The following is an 18,192-nucleotide window of genomic DNA, read 5'->3' as shown; positions in this document are numbered from 1 at the left end:
ATTCTTTTGATTGATGTTCTGATTGTTTTCGTTGAAGAGAACAAGATCTTCTGCCAAGTTAAGCAACACCCTCTTTTCCTCCGTGATTACTGTTCAGGCACTCGGAATAATCCTCTCTGAAAATTCCCAGAATCCTTTTGACTAAAAACATTCAATGAGACATTTGGATTTCTATTTATTATTCTTTTACCCACTTTTCCAAGAGAGCATTATACTGAGTAATATTTACAAATTCTTAATTATTTTTTATCATTATATTTACACTGAAATCATCTTTGCCAATAGCTACAATTATTAAAACACAGTACCTCCCCCAAATATTTAAGTATACTTTATTATCAAATTATTTATAACATTTAAAATAATTATCATGTATGAATACTCACTCCATGCTTATTTACATGCATAGCCTTATTGTATCATTATAACAGCTCCTGAAAATTATTGAGCTTCTGATAGCAAGAAACAGAGCCAGAGATATAGAGGACATTCAAGTATTCATTAGAAAATACTTTGTTCCGGGCCGGCCTGGTTGCGCACTGCTACAGTGCGCCACTTGGGAAGCACGGCGGCGCTCCCACCGAGGGTTCGGATCCCACATACAGACCGGTTCCCGCTCACTGGCTGAGCGAGGCGCGGGAGCAACACCGAGGGCTGCGATCCCGTTGCCGGTCCTACAGACCGGTTCCCGCTCACTGGCTGAGCGAGGCGCGGGAGCAACACCGAGGGCTGCGATCCCGTTGCCGGTCCTACAGACCGGTTCCCGCTCACTGGCTGAGCGAGGCGCGGGAGCAACACCGAGGGCTGCGATCCCGTTGCCGGTCCTACAGACCGGTTCCCGCTCACTGGCTGAGCGAGGCGCGGGAGCAACACCGAGGGCTGCGATCCCGTTGCCGGTCCCGGTCCGGGACGGGGGCAACACTGAGGGTTGCAATCCGTTGCCGGACACGGAAAAAGACAAAAAAAAAAAAAAAAAAAAAAAAAAAAAAGGAAAATACTTTGTTCAAATTTATGAAAATTAATAATCAATGGAATAAGACAGAAAACTCAGAAATAAGACAAAGTTATTCCAGAACTTGGTTTATGATAAGGGTAGAATCTCACATTAATGGGAAAACAGACAAAATACTCATAAAGCTTTTGGAGGCAAAAGACTAGCCACTTGGGAAAATTAAAAACTGATCCTCACTCCTTAAACATAACATTTTCCAGATGACTCAAAAATTAAAGTAGAAATATGGAGTTATAAAATTATATTAAAACAGGCAAATATTTTCATAATGCTGGATTGGAGAAGGCCTTTCTGAGCAAGACACCAAAACTTAGAAGCCACAGAAGTTATGATGGACAAATTTGACTACATGATAGTTAAAAATTTTTGCTTGATCATTAAGAAAGTAAGAGCCATAAACTAAGGTAACCACACAGGGAAAAAACATTTAGTGTTAATGTCCTTAACGGCAGCAAATTTTCTTAACATATGAAAAATAAAGAGCTTTTTAAATCAATACTAAATGTAAACAACAAGGCAGATAAATGGGAAAGAGATATGATCAGAGTTCATGCCAAGCAAATACAAATGGTACATAAATACATTAAATGTTCTTCAAACTCGTACATAATCGAGAAATATGTGGTAACAGGTTTCCCTATCAATTAGCAAAAATTAAAACATTTGATAATACCAACTGCTATAAAAAATATAGAGAATCAGAACTATTTATATGTTTTTCTTAAGATTTCTTTGGAGAGTAGTTTGGCTCATCTATCAAAAATGTTCTGCTCTTTGGCTGAGCGATTCAGTTCCAGAAATTAGTACTCTCATGGCACACAAAGACATTGCACAGGGTGTTAACTACAAAATACTGGAAGTACCTAATTGCTCATAAAAATAAAATTGGTTAAATAAATTAGAATATATTCATACAAAAGAACCTGTAAAAAATAATTAGGCAAAAATGCATTTATACATTACACTAGTATTTCTTTTATTATTATTACTATTATTTTATTTTATTTTATTTTTTTCGCATTCTGGGAAACCCCTTGTCTTAGCTTAGACTGCTCTAGTGGCATGCCAGAGACTGGGTGGCTTAAACAATAGACATTTATTTCTCACAGTTCTGAGGCTGGGAAATCCAAGATGAAGACATCATCTTCAGCAGATTCATTGTCTGGTGGGAGCTCTCTTCCTAGCTGGTAGACAGCTGCCTTGTCTCTGTGTGCTCACCTGTCCTTTCCATGGAGTGAGAGAGATCTGTCTTCCTCTTTTTATAAGGTCACTGATCCCATCGTGAAGGGCCTACCCTCATGACCTTATATAAACCTAATTACCTCCCGAAGGTCCCATCTTCTAATACCATCACAATAGGAGTTAAGGTTTCAACATATGAATTTGAGGGGAACGCAAATATTCAGTCCATAACACTCCTCAGTCCCAGGCAAGTTAGGATCATTGGTCATTCTCTAGGGGTTTGTTGTTGTTGTATTTTTGACTACTGGGTACATTTAAAAATCATTTATTTATTTATTTATTTTTATTTTATCATGATATAATGTAAACATTTTTTGTGGCCCTTTACCACTTTCTCCCTAAGTCCCTTCCCCTCCTCATTTCCCACCTCTGGTGGTCTCAGTTCCATTTATTTTTTTATTGTTGAAATGCCAGCATCTAGAGATCTATTTTATTCTTTTAATGTTAATTTTAGAATATTGCTCTGTATTAATAAGCTTTGCATATATATCTACAGATACATCTGTATCTATATTGATCTATTGTGTATGTATCCAGATATGCTAATTTAATGGAAAATTTCAGAATTAGTAAACGGAAACTCATTTTTCATTATAGATTTAAAAAAATTTTAACTATAGGAATATTTTTGTTGTGTAATAATAAGAAATAATGTACTGCCTGGTCTGCTATATGTTTTGATGAAGTTAAACAAGTGAATCTTCTTGGCTACAAAATGCCACATGTCATAGGGGCACCAAGTGGTTAATACTTAAGAACACTGAAAAATGGCATTATCAACAAATGTAAGCAAAGCAGTACTTGTTGTGATTGTAGAATCTGACAAGGTCCACAGCTCTACAATCAGGAGCCCCTTGAGGACTCCTTAGGCATCAGGTGAATGTAAAAAGAGTACTTAGTGCTTATGGCAAAATTTGTGTCCAGAAGCCTGAAGGAACACTGTTCAGAACCAATGTCCCTTGGCCACCATCACTGCAAACTCCATGTTACACTCCACTAGAAACTTTGATGGTAGATGATTCTTCAATCTACTTCTTTAAGCTAACCAATTTAGATTATTAGCTGCACAAAATTTCTGATGCATCTACATGAAGTTTACAAGGGAGTGTCACAGATGAGCAAAAAAAACTAGGAGATAAGTTTGTTCCCTTTTTTTTTCATGACTGCTCCAGTGCCAGCAGGAACATGGAAAGCCTCTTGAGAAGAGAACAAATTTTTAGGTCTTCTTTTCCACAACCTTCCCATGAGATGAAACAAAACCAGCTATTAACAACCACCAGATCAGCATTATGGAATCTGAATAAATAAGCTGTCCAAATTGGAATTTCAAAATCAGAGCCATGCAGGGCACAAGTAAACAGTTTGTAAGAACAAACTTCAGCAAGGTCATAGGGTACGCAAAAAACAGATCAATTATGTTAAAGATGTCCACACACTGAAGCATGATACAGATTAAGACTGAGGGGGAAAGTCCTTATCTCCTATTTTGAAATCATGTTTAATGCTAATGTAAAGGTCACATGGGTTAAATTAGTACTTAGATGGATGGAAAGTGCAAATGGCAATTGAATAATTAAATCACTCTCAACAAGAAGCAATGTTTGAATGAACGCGGTCATTGAAGGTTATGAAAGCTTGCAACGTGTAACGTTGGAGTGGTGTTAGGGTAAACATTTATCACATTTCTTGCCCAAACATATCTTGGAACCCACATCAAACAAAATAAGTATTTCAAAAGATGCTAAAGCCAGAAAAAGGGAAAGTTAATGATTATGCAAATCTGAGCCTTAGCTTTCTAAAGGTCTTTCTTCAGCCTGTTTTAGTCTCTTCTGTTTGGCTAAGAATTCTTAATTATATTTTATTTTTAAAAACCAGTACTCGCATATCTGAAACTCACAATTAGTTTTATTTTATTCTTGGTTCTGTTTTAACATTTTTTGTTTTTAAAAAAAGAAGTATATTTGATGATAAAGTGAATAATTACACAGTTATTACAAATATACAAAGTTAGGGGATAATTGAAAGTTTTTTTACCACCTGAATTAGCTTTTCCCCTCAGACTTATTGAGGTATAATTGACTAATAAAAACTGTATATATTGGGGCCGGCCCGGTGGCACACTCGGTAGTGTGCGGCGCTTGGGAGTGTGGTGGTGCTCCCGCCGAGGGTTTGGATCCCATATAGAGACCAGTCCGCTCACTGGTTGAGCACGGTGCGGGCGCGACACTGAGGGTTGCGACACCAAGGGTTGCGATCCTGTAACCGGTCATGAAAAAAGACAAAAAGGAAAAAAAAAAAAAAACTGTATATATTTAAGGTGAACAATGTGATGTTTTAATATACATATGAGAAATGAAATGATTCCACAATCAAGCTAATTAACATACTCATCACTTCGCACAATTACTTTTCTGTATGTGTGTGATGAGAATATTTAAAATCTACTCTCAGCAAATTTCAATTATACAACACAGTATTATTAACTATAGTCACTGTGCTGAATATTGGATCTCCAGAATTTATTCATTCTGCATTGGTGAAACTTTGTACCCTTTGACCAACATCTCCCCATCTGCCCCACCCTCACAGTTCCTGGCAACCACAATTCTACTTGCTGCTTCTATGGGTTTAAGTTTTTTAGATTCCACATATGAATGAGACCATGCAGTAATTGTCTTTCTGTGTCTTGTTTATTTCACTTAGTGTAATGCCCTCCAGATTCATTCATGTTGTTGCAAATGACAGGATTTCCTTCTTTATCAAGGCTTAATAATATTCCATTATTTACACATACCACATTTTCTTTATTCATTCATTCTTAAATGCATGCTTACGTTGATTCCATTATCTTGACTATTGTGAATGATGCTGTAATGAACAAGGTGGTGCAGATACCTCTTTGAGATATTGATTTCTGTTCCTTTGGATATATACCCAGAAGTGAGATTGCAGGATCACATGATAGTTCTATTTTTAGTTTTTTGAGAAACCTCCATACCATCTTCCATAATGGCTGTAGTAATTTATATTCTCATCCAGTGGTGTACAAGGGTTTCCTTTTTGCCACGTTCTTGTCAACATTTGTTAGCTCTAACCTCTAGCCGTCCCAAAAGCTGTGAAGTAATATAGCATTACAGTTTTTAATTGCATTTCCCTGATGATTAATGATGTTGAGCATTTTTTCATAGATTTGTTGACCATTTGTATGTCTTCTTTTCAGAAATATCTATTCAGGTATTTGCTCATTTTTAAAATTGGATTATTTGTTCTCTTGTTTGTGTTGTTTGAGTTCCTTATTATATTTTGGATATTAACCCCTTATCAGATGTATGGTTTGCAAATATTTTCTCTCATTCTGTAGGTTATCTCTTCACTCTGTTGATTGTTTCCTTCACTGTGCAGAAGCTTTTTAGCTTGATGCAATCTCATTTGTCTATTTTTATTTTTGTTGTCTGTGTTTTTGGAGTCATATGCAAAAAATCATTGCCCAGACCAAAGTCAAAAGTTTTTTCCTGTGTTTTCTTCAACCACTTTTACAGTTTCTAGTCTTATATTTAATTAGTTAATTCATCTTTTTATACATGGTGTGAGATAAGTGTCCAATTTCATTCTTCTGGATGTGGATATCTTGTTTTCCCAGCACCATTTATTGGAGAGATTGTCCTTTTTTTAAATTTTGCATTCTTGGGACTTTGTTGAACATCAATTGACTGTAAATGCTGTAAGTGTGTTGCTTCCTCTATTCTGTTCCATTGGCCAATATGTCTGTTTTTATGCCAGTATCATGCTGTTTTGATTACAATAGCTTTGTAATATATTTTGAAATCAGGTAGTGTGATGTCTACAGTTTTGTTCCTCCTGCTCAAGATTGCTTTGGTTATTCAGGGTCTTTTGTGGTAGCATACAAATTTTAGAACTGTTTTTTATATTTCTGTGAAAAATGACAGAAATTTTGATAGGGATTGCATTGAATAGTTAAATAGCTTTGGGTAGTATGGACATTTTAACAATATTAATTCTTCCAATTTTTTGACATGGGATCTCTGTTTATTGGTGTTGTCTTCAATTTCTTTCATCCATGTTTCACACTTTTCAGTGTACAGATCTTTCACCTCCTTGGATAAATTTACTCATACATTCTTTATTTTGTGTAACAATTGTAAATGGGATTTTTTTCTAACCTCTTTTTCAGATAGTTGTTGTTAGCTATAGAAACACTACCAATTTTTATATGCTGATTTTGTATACTGCAACTTTACTAAATTTATTAGTTCTAAAAGTTTTCTGGTGGAGTTTTTAGCATTTTCTACATATAAGATCATGTCAGACATGTCATCTGCAAGCAGATAATTTACTTTTCCTTTCTGATTTGGATGCCTTTTAAAATTAAATTAAATTAAATTTTATTTTTTGCCTAATTGATCTGGGTGGGACTTCCACTACTACACTGACTACAGTGGTGGAATGGGGCATCCTTGCCTTCTTCCTGATCTTAGAGGAAAAGCTTTCAGTTTTTCACAACTGAATATGATGTTAGCTGTGGGCTTCTCATACATGTCCTTTATTATGTGGTGGTACATTTCTCCTGTACCTAATTTGGTGAGAGTTTTTATCATGAAAGGATGTTAAATTTTGTCAAATCCTTTTTTTTTTTCATCTGGTGAGATGATTAATTGGTTTTTACCCTTCACTATGTTAATGTGGTGTATTACATTAATTGATTCATATATGTTGAACTATCCTTGCTTCCCAAAGATAAATCCCACTTGATCACGATGTATCATGTTTTTAAAAAAATTTATTTTAACTGACACATTGTAGTTGTACATGCTTGTAGTTGTTGAGTCTGATGTTTTGATACATATATATGTTGTATAATGATCAGGTCAGGGTAGTTTATGTAAACATCACCTCACGCATTTATAATTTCTTTGTGGTGAAAACATTCAAAAGACTTTCTCTAGCTATTATGTAATATACAAAACTTAATTGTTGGGCTGAGCCCGTGGCGCACTGGGGAGAGTGCCGCGCTGGGAGCGCAGCAGCGCTCCCGCCGCAGGTTCAGATCCTATATAGAGATGACCGGTGTGCTCACAGTGCTCACTGGCTGAGCGCGGTGCAGCCGGTCTCAGAAAGGACAAAAAAACCACAAAACTTAACTGTTAACTATAGTCACCCTACTGTGCCATAGAATGCCAGGACTTATTCCTCCTATCTAATTGTAATTTCGTAACCACTGGCCAACCTCTGCATTTTTCCCTTTCCCCTTCCTCTCCCCAGTCCCTGGTAACCACTGTTCTACTCACTGTCTCTATAATATCAATGTTTTTTTTTTTTTTTTGAGATTCCTGTATGAGTGAGATCATGTGGTATTTGTTTTTCTATGCCTGGCTTATGTAACTAAGCATAATGACCAAAAAGTCCATCCATGTTGCTCCAAATGACAAGAATTCATTCTTTGTTATGGCTGAATACAAAAAATTATCTAGGAGTAAACTTAAACAAGGAGGTGAAAAACCTCTACAATGAAAACTATAAAACTTTAAAAAAGGAAATTGAAGAGGACATAAATAAGTGGAAATCTATTCCACCTTCATGGATTGGAAGAATCAATACTGTTAAGATGGCTATTCTACCCAAAGCTATCTACAGATTTAATGTAATTCCTATCAATATACCAATGACATTCTTCACTGAAATATAAAAAAAAAAAAAATCCTAAAATTCAGATGGAACTGAAAAAGACCCCAAATGGCTAAAGCAATCCTGAAAAAATGAACAAAGCTGGAGGCATCACATGACCTGACTTCAAATTAACATGCTATTGAATTCAGTTTGATAGTATGGTTTTTTTAGGGTGTTTGTATTTATGTTCATCAGGAATATTGGCCTGTAATTTTCTTTTCTTTTGATGTCTTTGTCTAGCTTTGGTATTAGGGTAATACTGACCTCCTAAAATCAGTCCTCATCAAGTTTTTGGAAGAGTTGAGAAGAACTGGTGTTTATTCCTCTTTAAATGTTTTGTAGAATTAACCAGTAAAGCTTTCAGGTCCTGGGTTTTTCTTTGACAGAAGACCTTTCGTTATTGGTTCAATCTGCTTACTCATTTTTGGTCTATTTGGATTTTCTGTTTCTTCATGATTCAATCTTAATAGGCATATGCTTATAGAAATTTATTCATTTCCTCTATGTTATCCAATTGTTAGTATATAATTGCTCATAGCAGACTCTTATGGTTCATGGTACTTTTGTGGTACCGCTTGTAATGTCTCCTCTTTCATTCCTGATTTATATATTTGAGTTTTTCTCTCTTTTTAGTTTTTCTAGCGGAAGTCTTGTTGATTTTGTTTTATCTTTTCAAAAAAACCAACTCAATTTTTTTGCTCTTTTCTATTGTTTTACTAGTCTCCATTTCACTTATGTCTGCTCTGATCTTTATTATTTCCTTCCTTTTGCAGACTTTGGGCATAGTTCTTCTTTTTCTAGTTTCTTGATGCATAAAGGCAGGTCATTTACTTGAGTACTTTCTTTTTTCTTAATGTAGGCATTTATCGCTATAAACCTTTCTCTTAGAACTGCTTCTGCTGCACCTTTCAAGTTTTAGTATATTGTACTTCCATTTTTTTTCTTAAGATTTTAAAAAATTTCTCTTTTGACTTTCTTTTTGACTCATTGGTTGTTCAGAATTTTGTTTTTTAATTTATGCATATTTCTGAATTTTCTAGTTTTCCTTCTGTTTTTGATTTCTAGTTTCATATTGGAGTGGTCAGAAAAAGGTACTTGATATAATTTCAATCTTTTAAATTATGTTAAGACTTGTTTAGTGGCCTAACATATGATGTATTCTAAAAAATGTTCTGTGCGTGCTTGAAAAATTTTATTCTCTTGCTGTTCGATGAAATGTTCTGTCTATCTGTTAGGTCCATTTGGTCTATATTGTTGTTTAAGACTGCTGTTTCCTAATTTATTTTCTATGTCAATGATCTATTCATTGTTGAAAATGAAATATTAAAGTCCTCTCATATTGTTCTGATGTCTATTTCTTCTTTAAATTCTGCTAATATTTGCTATATATATTTAGGTGTTCCCATATTGGGTACATGTATATTTACAATTGTTATACCCTCTTGAGAGGTTGATCCCTTTTTCATTATACAATAATCTTCCTTGTCTCTTGTGACAGTTTTTTACTTAAACTCTGTTTTGTCTGGTATAGGCATAGCCACCCCTGATTTATTCTGGTTACCATTTGCATGAAATATCTTTTTTCATTCCTTCACTTTCAGCCTATGTGTGTTCTTAAACCTGAAGTGAGTCTCTTGTAGGCCTCATATAGTTGGATCTTGTTTTTTTAAACTCATTCATCTTTTGATTAGATAATTTAATCCATTTACATTTAAAGTAAATATTGATAGGTAAAGATTGCTACTGCCATTTTGTTTATTGTTTTGTAACAGTTTGATATTTCCTTTGTTTTAGTCCTCCATTCTTGCTGTATTCCTTTGTGATGTGATCATTTTTTGTAGTGGTATTTGATTCCTTTCTCTTTAACTTTTGTTCTTCTAATATGGGGCTTTCCTTTGTGGTTACATTGAGGCTTACATAAAACACCTTACAGTTATAACAGTCTATTTAATCTGATAACAACTTAACTTGGACTGCATACAGAAAATCTATACTTTAACATCTTCTCCCCACCTCAATTTATGTTAATGATGCCACAACTAACATTTTTTATATTGTATATCCATTACCAATTTATTGTAGCTATATTTTAATATTTCTATTAACCTTTATTCTAGAATTAAAGTGGTGTACACATCACAATTACAGTATTAGAGCATTCCATATTTGACTATATTCATACCATAAAGTGAGTTTTATACTTTCACATGTTGTCATGTTTTTTGTTGCTTATTTCAACTTGCAGAACTCCCTTTAGCATTTCTCATAAGGCAGGTCTAGTGGTGATAAACTCCTTTAGTTTTTGTTTGCCTGGGGAGATTTTTATCTCTCCTTTATTTCTGAAAAACAGGTCTGCAGACCATAGCATTCTTGGTTGGCCGTATTTTTCTCTCAGCACTTTGAATGTATCATTTAATTCTCTCCTGGCTTGCAAGGTTTCTTCTGAGAAACCTTAGGTAGACTTATGAGAGTGCCCTCTTATGAGACAAGTCACTTTTCTCTTGCTGCTTTCAAAATTCTCTTTGTCTTTCACTTTTAAGGATTTGATTATAATTGGTAAAGATGGTTATATATTTAATGTACTTGTGGTTCTTGGGCTTCATGGATCTGGATGTTCATTTTTATCTCCAGATTTGGAGAGCTTTTGTTATTATTTATTTAAATAAAAAAATTTGCCTCTTTTCTGCTGCTTCTGAAAATCCCATAATGTGTATACTGCTTCATTGAATGATGTCTCATAAGCCCCATAGGGCTTTGTTCCTCTTTTTCATTCTTTTTTCTTTTTGTTGCTCTGACTGGGTAATTTCAAATAATTATTTTTGATTTGCTGATCCTTTTTCTACTTAATTTAGTCTGATGTTGAAGCTTGCTTTTTCAGTTTAGTCATTGTGTTCTTCAGATCCAGAGTTTCTCTTTTTTCTTTTTTTATGTATTTTGTCTCTTTGTCAAACTTCTAATTTTATTCATGTTCTTTTTTCCTGATTTTGTTAGTTGTCTAACTCTTCTCTTTTAATGCACTAAGCTTTTGTAAGATAATTATTTTGAATTCTATGTATCACAATTCAGTTAGTCCACTTTGAAAGCAGTTTGTATTAGACTTATTGCTAAGGGGACTATGAGTCCCTGCAAAATACTATACAAAATTCTTGTTAGTAAGCAAGTTAGTTAATGGTTCCTGGTGGAATAGTTACACTTCCTGTTTACAAGGCCCAACTACACATCTTTGAGTAGCATGTATTCTGGCCTGAACACTTTCTGTTCTCTGCTCTAAGAAATTGATGAGTTGGATGCTCTGAGCTGTTTTTTCATAGGAGGAATCCTATGAAAAAAGTCCTTCATCTTCTTGGTAGATGTTTAAGTTGAAAATGGATTTCTCCATTGAGCAAATACATAAAGCCTTAAGACTTCCCTTGTATTACCACTAATTCCCTACTTTCCTCATAATGCAGAACCTCATGACTGTTCCTATTTAACCAGATCTTATTTTGATACAACCAATCTTATTTTGATAAATTTCCTTTCCGTCTTTTCAGAAGTTTTTATTTTGTTACAAAATAGGAGTTATGATACTATATAGTCCTATCTATGTATTGTGTATGTATGAATCTATCTATCTATGGGTATATCTATGTGATTTTGTGTCCTTTTTGCAATTAGTATTTTAGTATGCATTTTTCTTTTTTTAAATTAATTTTTATTGAAACATATTAATTGTATATATTTATGGGACTCAGTTATGTTTCAGTACTTGTATATGACGTGTGATGATCTAATCAGTGTAATTCACATATTTATCATTGCAAAATTTATCATTTTTTCATTATGTGAACATTTAATTTCCTCTCCTCTACTCATTTGATAACATGCAGAAAATTATTGTTGATTATAGGTTCCTGAGTTGACTGTATACCAGTAGAAATTATTTTTTCTGTCTAGCTGTAATTTGTATCCATTAATCAGCCTCTTTCTTTCCCCCCTCCACCTCCCCTTTCCCACTTCTAGTAACCATGGTGTTTTTTCTCTCTTAACAGTTCAACTTATTATTATTTATTTGTTTGTTTTTTGCCTTATTAGTTCCCACATATGAGTTAGAATATGCGGTATTTCTCTTTTGTGCCTGGCTCATTTCACTTATCATAATTTTTTTAAGTTCCTCCATGCTGCTGCAAATGGCAGAATTTCGTTCCTTTTTATGGCTAAGTAGTATTCCTATGTGCATATTTACCACATTTTTCTTATCCAATTACCTGTCAATGGACATTTAGGTTGGCTCCATGTCTTGGCTATTGTGACTAAAGCTGCAATAAACATGAGAGTGCAGGTATCCCCTTGACATGATGATTTCCACTCCTTTGGGCATATACCCAGCAGTGTGATTGCTTGGTCATATGGTAGTTCTGTATATAAATGTTTGAGAACCCCCCACACTGTTTTCCATAATGGCTGTGCTAATTTACAGTCCCACCAACAGGATATAATGGTTCCACTTTCTCTGCATTCTTGCCAGCATTTCTTATTTTGTCTTTTTGGTAATAGCCAGCCTAACTAGGGTGAGATGATATCTCGATGTGGTTTTGATTTGTATTTCCCTGATGATTAGTGAAGTTCAGCATTTTCTCATATAATTGTTGGCCATTTGTATGTCTTCTTTTGTGAAATGTCTATTCAGCTCCCATGCTGTATTCGTCAGGGTTCTCCTGAGAAACAGAATCAATAGGATATGTTACAAATATATGAGAGGGAATTTTATTTATTAGAGGAATTAGCTCATGTGATCATGAAGAGAAGTCCCACAATAAGCCATCTACAAACTGGATGCCAGTAACATGGCTCAGTCCAAGTCCGAGGACCACAAAGCCAGGGAAGCTAATAGTGTCCTTGGTGTAAGTCTTGGAACCCAAAAGCTGAACAGTCTCAAGCTCTGATGTCCACAGACAGAAGAAGAGTGTATCCTAGCTCCAGTGTGTATAGAGAGAACTTCACCATTTTTCTCCATTTTTTGTTCTCTCCAGGCCCCCAGTGGATTGAATGATTCCTACCCATATTGAGGGTGGGTCTTTCCCACCCAGCCCACTCAGGCTCTCATGCTAATATCTTCTGGAAACACCCTCATGGACACACCTGAACACATAGATTTACCAGGTTTCTCAGCATTCCTTAATCTAATCAAGTTGACACCTAGAATTAACCTTCATACTTGCCCATTTTTTAATTAGATTATTTGTTTTTTTATTATTGAGTTGTTTTGATTTCCTTTATATTTTAGATATTAGTTCCTTGTCAGATGCATAGTTTGCAAATATTTTCTCCCATTCTGCAGGTTGTCTTTTTGCTCTGTTTATTGTTTCCTTTGCTATGCAGAAGCTTTTTAGTTTTACAAAAGCCCATTTGTTTGTTCTTGCTTTTGTTGCCCACACTTTTGAGGTCTCATTTATAAAATCTTTGCCCTCCTATGTTTTGGAGCTTCTCCCCTGTGTTTTTTTCTAGAAGTTTTATATTTTCAAGTCTTACATTTAACTCTTTAATCTGCTTTGAGGTGGTTTTGGTATATGGTGAGAAACAGGGATCTAGTTTCACTCTTCTACACACAGATATCCAGTTTCCCCAGCACCATTTATTGAAGAGGCTATTGTTTCCCCAAGGTGTGTTTTTGGTGACTTGTCAGAGATCAGTTGGCTGTCAGTATGTGGATTTATTTCTGAGTTCTCTATTCTGTTCCACTGGTCTGAGTGTATGTTTTATGCCAGTACCATGCTATTTTGGTTACCATAGCTTTGTAGTATATTTTGAAGTTAGGTGGTATAATGCCTCTTGCTTTGTCCTTTTTGCTCAGGATTTCTTTGGCTATTTCAGGTCTTTTGTTGTTGCATATTAATATTAGGATTGTCCTCTATTTCTGTGGAGAACATCATTGGTACTTTGATAGAGATTGCAGTGAATCTGTAGATTGCTGTGGGTAGTATGGGCATTTTCACAGCACTAATTCTACTGATTCATAAGCATGGAATATCCCTCCATTTTTTCTGCCTTCTTTAATTTCTTTCACTAGTGTTTTGTAGTTTTCATTGTAACAATCTTTTATCTCCTTGGTTAAGTTTATCCCTAGGTATTTTATTTATATGTTTGTTTGTTTGTTTGTTTGTTTTTAGTGGCTATTATAAATGGGATTTCTTTCTTGATTTCTTTTTCTGCTAGTCCATTGTTGGTGTAAAGAAATACTACTGATTTTGTGTATTGATTTTACATCCTGCAATTTTATTGAAATTGTTTATCAGTTCTAAGAGTTTTTGGTGTAGTCTTTAGGTTTTTCTATATATAAAATCATGTCACCTGCAAACAGGGACAATTAAGTAACCCTACAATTCCCTAATTCAGTTAGCACAGATGAGGTAAGCATGGCTTCACCACAGTTCATGTGAGAAAGACTAGAGGTTTTTAGTTGAAAGGGTTTTGAGTGAGTCACTAAACCCATTTTGTGCTTGTGCAAGATAATTTCAGGAGAATTTTGGTCAGAACTGTAATGTCTTTGCCAGGAAAGCTAGTGTGAGCTCAAAAAAGCCCATATAATATAAAAGTTAAGAGCCAAGGGGAGGTGAGTCCTGCCTTAACCTCCTCTGACCCAACCATTTCCAGAACTGTGTTTTGGCTCTATGCACGACACTTGTAAAGACATGTAATAAACCTGTATTCAGAGGATAGTAAGGGTAGTAGAGTCTATCATTGGAAGAAAGACTGAAAACAATGGGAAGGTTTAACAAAAAAAAATAAAGTATTTGGTGGCGGTGGTGGTTATGGCATGTGTATGTGTGTGTGCATGTATGTTTGTAAAGAGGGTGAATGGAGTATTTCACACTATTTTTCAAATGTTTGAAGAATATCAGGGCAGGCAAGATTGGATTTATCCTTTGTGATCCTGGAGAACTACATTATAACCCTGTAGATTAAAAGTATATAAAAGAACAATAATTTCAGGTCCACATAAGAAGTTATCTATAGCAGTTAGAGTATGCAAAAGTGAACAGGCTTCTCAGGAGAGAATAAATTATCTGTCCTTGGTAGACATTTAGTTAGAGTTTGGGAATATTGTGGAGGAGACTGAAGTGTTGAATTTACCAGGTTCTTGTATTATGTCTTTGTCTGTTCATTCATTCATTTGTTAATTCATTCATTTGTGTTTCATTATGCTGTCCATGTGAGAGCTTCAATAGAAAAAAAGACGTTTTCACAATTTCAGTCCATTCTATTTAGTTGAAAGGCAAAAGTGCCAAAAAACTAGTCAACTAATGCAACTTATTAAATTTATCTCTTAAAATGATTGATCCTGGAAAACTTGCTCTTGGTTTTATGGAAATTATGGCTGAGTGCCTTTGTTGCTTATTAGCTGCAACCTGTTAAAATTCAACTAAAAGCAATAAATGTAAATAGAGAGGCAGGTGCTGAGGAAAGTACCAGGCTATATATCCCCAGAGGAAAGGTTTCTGTAGATGAACAATTCAAGGGCAGATAGTTATTCTTATACATTGTAGAAAGTTGGTAGTAGACATTGGAGTTATATGAAAAACGGAATCAATTAGTACAAAACTTCCAAAGTGTATATAATGTCTTTTGCTATCAGAAAAAATATGTATTGTTTCAATTGTAATTATTTTTTAAAGCATTGAATTGAAAATTAAGTGGGTTTTCTCAATATCTCAAACAATGTTTACTAAATTACTGATTCTTTTTCTCATTATGCTTATCCTATATTGCAGCATGAAAGCTTTGGGTTAACTGCCTGAAAAACATAAGCAGCAATAACCTCTTTTAGTTTGCTTATACAAAATCCCTTGAAACTTTATATCAATTTGTTTCGGCTTAAGCAAAGGAGGTGCATACATTCAAAAAATAACTCAATGGCCAGAAACAGGAAAACTGACACTAGACCAGGTTCCAGGTTTGTTTTGTTTTTGTTTGAAAAACATCAAATTTCATGTAATATCTGTTACAAAACCATGTTAAATAAAATCACAAAATAATCATAGATATATTTTTCAGTGTTATGTGAGGGTATGTGAAATGATACCCAAGAATGTATCAAATGCACATATACACTCTACAGCAGTACTGTACAATAAAACTTTCTGTAATGATGGAAATGTCCTATGTCTGTGCTGTCCAATAACACACCCATTAGCCACATATGGCTGTTAAGCATTTGAAATGTGACTAGTGCGACTGAGGAAAGCAATATTAAACACTTACTAATAAATCTTACAAAAGACTCAGTAGCCATGTACACTGAAAATAAAAGGCACAGACTAAGATAATTATCTGCAAAGCATATATCTGTTAAAGGATGTGTATCCTGAATACATAAGGAGCTTCCAAACTCAACAATAATATGACTTACTAATACAATGGGCAAAATATTTGGACAAACATTTCATCAAAGAAGATGTTGATAGAGTTTGGATGTCTGGACCCTCCAAAACTCATCTGGAAATCTGATCCCCAATGTGGCAGTGTTGGAAACTGAGTCATGGGGGTGGATTCCTCATGAATGGATTAATACTCTCTCTGGGGAAGGGAGGCCTGAGTGAGTTCTTGCTCTATTAGTTCCTGTGAGAGCTGGTTGTTTAAAAGACCCTGGCACCTCCTCTCTCTCTCTTGCTTCTTCTTGCCATGTGATCTGCATGTACCTGCTAGCTGCCTGCCATTTTCCACCATGAGCAGAAGCAGCCTGAGGCCCGTGCCAGATGCAGCTGTCCCAGAATTGTAAGCCAAATAAACCTCTTTTCCTTATAAATTACCCAGTCTGAGGTATTCTGTTATAGCAACACAAAACAGACTAATATAGAAAATTGGTACCAAGGAGTGGGGTGTTGCTATACAGATACCTGAAAATGTGGAAACAGGTTTGGAACTGGGAAATAGGCAAAGGTTGGAGGACATTGGAGGACTTAGAAGAAGACAAAAAGATCAGGGCAAGTTCGGAACATTTTAGAGACTGGTTAAATAGTTGTGACCAGAATGTTGATAGAAACATGAACAGTAAAGACCACGCAGATGATGAGGTCTCAGATAGAAATGAGGAACTTATTGGGAATTGGACAAAATATCACCCTTGCTACACCATAGCAAGGAACTTGGCTATATTGTGTCCATGCCCTTAGACTTTGTGGAAGGTGGGATTTAAGAATTGTAAACCAGAATGTTTGGTGGAAGAAATTTCTAAGCAGCAAAACACTAAGGAATCTGCAAGATACTTTAAACAGCCTACTGAGTTATTGCAGCAAAGGCATGATGTAAATCCAGAATTTAAAAGGGAAGCAGAATGTAAAGATTTGGAAAATTTGCAGCCTGGCCATGTGGTAGCAAAGCAGAGAAAGGGAGAAAAATGCAAGGGTGAAGCAGATAAACTAGTTGCTAAAGACATTAGTTTGGTGATGAGGCAGCCAGATGCTAATAGCCAAGACAATGAGTGAAAAGCCCTGAAGGGATTTCAGAAGTCTTGAAAGGTGCCCCTCCCCTCACAGGTCCAGAGGCCTAGAAGGACTGAGTTGTCCTGGAAGACAGACCCAGGGTGCAGCTGCCCTCAGGAACCTGCTCCCTGCATCCCAGCTGCTCTGGCTGGACCAGCCTCAACTGCGGTTCATGCAGCAGCTCTGGAGAGTAGAAGCCTGAAACCTCAGTGGCATCCACATTGTGTTAAGTCTGCAGGCCAGCAGGACATGAGAGTAGTGGAGGCATGGCAGCCTCCACCCATATTCCAGAGGATGTATGGAAAAGCCTGGGGGCCCAGGCAGCGACCTGCCACAGGGTCAGAGCCACCAAAGAGGCTATCTACTAGAGCAATGCTGCACAGGAATGTGGAGTCCTTACCAGGGAAATGTCTAGTAGAGCCAATGCAGCAGGGCTGCTGCCAGGACTCCAGAACTGTAGGGCCACTGGCAATGTGCAGTGCAGGCCTGGGAAAGCTCTAGGCACCAGTGCAGCCCAGTGGGGGCAGGGCTGTCTGAGGCTTTGGGGGCTCAGATGCCCCACTGTGACCAGGGTGCAGGTCTTGGAGTCAAAGAAGATTATTTTGGTGCTTTAAGACTTACTGTCTGCCCTACTGGATTTTGGACTTGTTTGGGGCTGGTTTCTCCTTTCTTCTGGCCTATTCCCCCCTTTGGAATGGGAATATGTACCCAATGTCTGTTCCGCCATTGTATTTTGGCAGTAGATAAATTTGGTTTTGATTTTTATAGGTTCACAGCTGGAAGAATTTTTGC

This window comes from Galeopterus variegatus, unplaced genomic scaffold, assembly GCF_000696425.1.
Source record: "Galeopterus variegatus unplaced genomic scaffold, G_variegatus-3.0.2 Scaffold1766, whole genome shotgun sequence".
In the NCBI taxonomy this organism is placed as follows: Eukaryota; Metazoa; Chordata; class Mammalia; order Dermoptera; family Cynocephalidae; genus Galeopterus; species Galeopterus variegatus.
The sequence above is the reverse complement of the archived record's forward strand: the minus strand, read 5'-3'. Positions refer to the sequence as shown.